Genomic DNA, 4879 nt, shown 5'->3' with positions numbered 1-4879 from the left:
ACAGTCACTGAAGGAGGTAGAAAAAGTGTCAGTCACATCAAGAAAATAACAGTACTTCACTATATATGTGTATACATACGTACAGGCAAGTTACTAAAATATAAAAATATAAAATAATGTATTATATGTATGCTTTTTATATATATATATATACACATAGACAACATATGTCTAAATATATGCATATCTATACATAAAATATAAAGTATCCCATAGGCTGAAGCTTACTAGCATAAGGTATAATAAATTCCATAGAATATTTCCACTTTCATAAGACAAGAGTACATCATGGTTTAGTTAACCAAATAGCCTGTGCTGAATGAAAACTGAGTTTGATGAGATTCTCAAATGCTTCTAAAAGGATGCCTCAGAGGAGGCAGGCTTCTTTGACTCTCCCTCTCTGTGCCTATTCAGGATCACATACAAAATGCCTTTGTGATAATTGCAGCATTTGACTAACATGTACAAGTGGTGCTAGTAAAGAACCGCACATATTTTTCCTTTAGATATCCAATTTGAAGTATTCTACAAATCCTAGTTTTTCTTCTTTTTTAAGCAACTTGTGAAAAGGTAACTACTTTTTTTTATTCCTTTCTTCATATAGACAACAGAAAAATACAAGTAAAAATAAAACAATTGATTTTCTTCTTCTCTATTCTTTGCTCTTTGGAAGCAAAATATCACTTTGCTTATTAAGGTTCCTGAATTAAAAAATATTTCCCAAATTGTACATGTTCCAAGCCTGAGGACAGAATATCTGTAATTTAAAATGCATTTCCAGAGCAGTAGTCTGTTTGTGCTCTCTTTTCTTCATCTGGAGAGCCATAATTTCATGGTCAAGGTGGAAGAAAGTCTGGGATGTCATTGACTGGATGGTGAGTTAAATGGTGCAGAGTAACTCTTTGGGCTGTAACGGTGACAGGCACTCCTGCCACAGCCTGGATGGGAGGGTGAGTACACTGTGGCTATTCTGATCCCTTGAAGTACCAGCAGACTTAAATAACGAGGCTCGTAAATTCAAAGAGTTAGCGAAATGGAAATGAAACATTTATGACTCAAGTCTAAAACATGATGCGTTGCCTGAACCATCAGCAAGTGCTTGAGCCGGGCCGTGACGAACGGCTGCATGACAGCTGCAGCAAAGGCACCTCTGCTGCCCAGCAGCTCCAGGGCTCCCCCACCAGCTGGACTCAGACCCCCGGCCACCACCCATTGGGAAATCAAATCAGAGTTAAACACAAACATGAAGGTGAGCAACTTTTGGTCAAGGGCATCTGCCTTACATAGGGAGGAGTAATAAGGAACCGGCCCTAGAAAAGAACAGACTTGGATGATACATACATTTTTAAAGTAAATGCCCGCTGGGAGGTGACAGATAAATATGTACTGTGGGTTGTGGCATATCTAGTCAATTATTAAACAGGCTCAGGGTGTCTCAGATTCACGCTGTCATGTTGCAATAGCAATGGCAGGAGCGCAAATCAATACCTTTAAAGCCTCAGCTGTTATATGCACGCTCAGTACCAGCCATAAGCTACACGCATCCAGAAGAGAGATCCTACAGTCTCTATATAAATTATGGATGCCATAATTCAGATCCCCAGCTGAGGCCCACTGGCATAGCTCTGCTGCATCCAGCTGCTCAGGTGAGGGTGTATTTTTTTTATCCAAATGTTTATATGCCATACTTCACTAGTTCTGAACAGCAAAGCCACCGGGGGATAAATACCCACATAATGGAAATGTTAGTTTGAAACATGCAGGCAAGTATAAACATGTTCCCTCTGGCAAAATCCAAGCAGATATTGTATTTCTGACAAACCAGAAATGTGGTGTTGTCCCATCCCAAACCTTAGCAGCCAATTTTCTACAGAATAAAGAAAAAGTTATCTCCACCATGATGTCAGAGACAGATTTGTGACATCTGAGGTCTCAAAGAGTGTTTCTACTGCATGTGTCAAACATTTGGGGACAGTAACACATGACCAGGGGTACAGCACACATCTCCTCACTTAGTGGAAACAGAAGGACACTGAACCCCATGAGCTCTCTACTTGCCAGCCGTGCATCTTGAAGCAAGGCCCTCGTTCCCCTTCTGACTTCACACGGCCATTCTTTAGGTCTGCCACATTTCTGCTGTTTTCTAAGGCTATTTTAAGAATTAGTGTGTCTTTCCAAAAAGGACCCAAGACCTGGGGAACGCAGCCCACCCCTTTCGGGGATGTCTCTTGCAAGGGCACAGGGCTGGAGCACTGGCTTGTGAGAAGGAGCCAGGTCCCTGGCCAGTGTTGTGCGATTTGGTATACTACTTACCTAGAACTTGTTTAGCTTAACTTGCTTAGCATTAGTAGCTAAATTTGCTGAAGCCAGAAATGGCCCACCTAGAGAAAATGAAAGGACCCAATGAAGAACGGGAAGACTTCAGACCCTAATATTATTACTGGCCTGTCGCACGAGGGGTGGGGAATTCAGACTGTAAGGATATCATTGCCCAGGCATTTCTCTGTTCAAGGTCCCTCTTCAGAGGCACCCAGCTCGAGTGTAGCACTATTAATAAAAAGTAGGTTTACAGATGAGTCTATCTTTCAGCTTACTGATTCAGCAGAAACCTAGAGTTGAACCCTGTTATGGTGGCTGGCATATATAATTTCCCTAACAGTCTGGCAACCCAGATGGGCCTCTAGGCAACCACCATTGGATCCTCTTGTCTCCAAACATCTAACTGCCAGCATCAGGAGAGTTCACCTAAGAAGTCTGGGGACAGGAGGCATTGACCAGGGAGTGTTAAAATTCTGCTACTAAATTCTAGGTATTCTGGGTTTGAGTCCCACCTCGAAAGTCTGAGTGGGTTGGAGTCCCACCTCGGAAGGATGCTCTAAGTATTTTGGTTCCAAATCAGTTCAAGTCCCATCTCAGAAGTGCACTAGGAGAAGTGTGCACAGCCTGATCAGCGTAAGACGCACAAATTTGGCATATAGATATGGGGAACGTACCTGGCATAGAGAAGGGGATGCCCTCAGCTAAGGTACTAGAAAACTGGAGGAAAATAGATGGCACTGCAGGTCTACTGATAAAATAAGCAATAGCATTGTGTAAGGAAGACTGGCCAGCACTTAGAGGAGCAGGGGCATGGCTCCGCAAAGCATCCTTTGAATTGAAGAGTGGCTATGCTCCAGAAAATTGAAAAAAGGAAAGCCTCAACAAATGGATCATTCATATGTATGGGATAATTGGGCATACGACCACCATAAAGAGGACGGTCAAAAACGAGCACAAAACCCTTGAGGAAGAACTTCAGCTGCAACAATTGTGAGTAATTTAACCAAGGGGCCTGCAGAGCCGGTCTCTGCATCACCTTGTACTCCTCAATCCGTATCACTTGTTGATTCCCCCCCTGGCGCCCACTCTGCTGTCTCCACTGTTTCTGCTGGGCTTTACCCTGTGTTTTTTTAATGTTATCCTCTTACAATGCAGCCAGTGGTGGTGGTAGGGGTCTGTGTATGTGAAATGTTCCTCCCCCACCTCCAGTGTTACAGGTTTATCTCCATCACCCCTTGAACCCCTGGGATTTGGTCATGTGGGGAAATCAAATGCCTAGGTTAAGGGAAGATGCAGGTCAATGTGCATCATTATTTTCTACTATTTGTTTGGGATATGATTCATCCTGGGCTGATGCTGTCCTGTTGTTGAGGAAGTTGTTCCGTCCAGACGAGCAGGATAAGACAGTAGCAAAGAATGTGGAGTTGATCCTACAGGCAGGGGGAAGAGGGACTGCCTGGCCTCAGGTTGATCCTGGTTGGAATAATCAGACAGAGGTAACTGCCGAATAGTGGTTGGAGATCTGATAAATGTGATCAGAGCTTGCGAGGAGATACGAGTAAACTGAACTTAAGCACAGGAATGTAGACAGAGGCCAGAGGAACACTCCAGTGACTACTGGGGAAGATTGCAACAGGCTCAGGGGAATGACTCTCCAGAATTTTAATAATGAATTGGCAGCAAGTGTGTTTGTGGACCAAGCTGCCTCTGACATCAGCAGCTACTTTAAGGACCACATGGGGGGGTGGCAAGGAGAAAATTTGAAAGACAGTATATTACGCAGAGGTTCTAGACTTGTACAATATGTAAATGATTTGTCACTTGCTAGCAAGACATACGAAGGTTGCTTGAAAGATACTATTTGTCTATGTACTGTTTTAGCAGGAAAAAGGTCACCAGGAAGTTGTTGTCAGGAAGTAGAATATTTAGGATTTATATTAACCAAAGGACAAAGATTGGTAGACCCAGAATGGGTCCAGGCTATGGTAGACATACCTCAACTGCTAACAAAGAAAGCCATTGTGAGGATTTTTTAGGCGCAGTAGGATAGTGCAGACCCTGGGTACTAGGGCTAGGGCCGTAAAGTAAGCCATTGACAGAAGCTACCAAGGCAGAGGAACTAGAGCCTACATGTTGGGGTCCAGAGAAGCTATAAAAGGAGCTTTAGCTTCTGCTCCAACACTGGGATTGCTGGATTACACCCAGTCCTTTGAACTATTTGTGCACGAGAAAAAAGGAGCAGCCAGCGGAGTCCTTACTCAAAAGCTAGGTCCACACCGCTGCCCTGTGGCTTATTACTCAACTCAACTGGATCCTGTAGCGGCAAGGAATAATTCCTGTGCTAAATCGACAGCAGCAACAGCAACTATCATAAAACGGAGCAGGCCATTGGTTCTTTCACAGAGGAATCTAGTTAGTGGAAACCTAGAATCGAACCCTGTTATGGTGGCTGGTATGCGTGATTTCCATATCACCAGGTCCCCCCACCGCTGCCAGAGCTATCTCTGGATGGCTCTCAGTGTCGCCTGGGGAAAAAGCTGGCTGTTTCACTGTGGGAGAA

Source organism: Leptosomus discolor, chromosome 1, assembly GCF_034619465.1.
Source record: "Leptosomus discolor isolate bLepDis1 chromosome 1, bLepDis1.hap2, whole genome shotgun sequence".
Classification (NCBI taxonomy): Eukaryota; Metazoa; Chordata; class Aves; order Leptosomiformes; family Leptosomidae; genus Leptosomus; species Leptosomus discolor.
Note: the sequence above shows the minus strand (reverse complement) of the source record.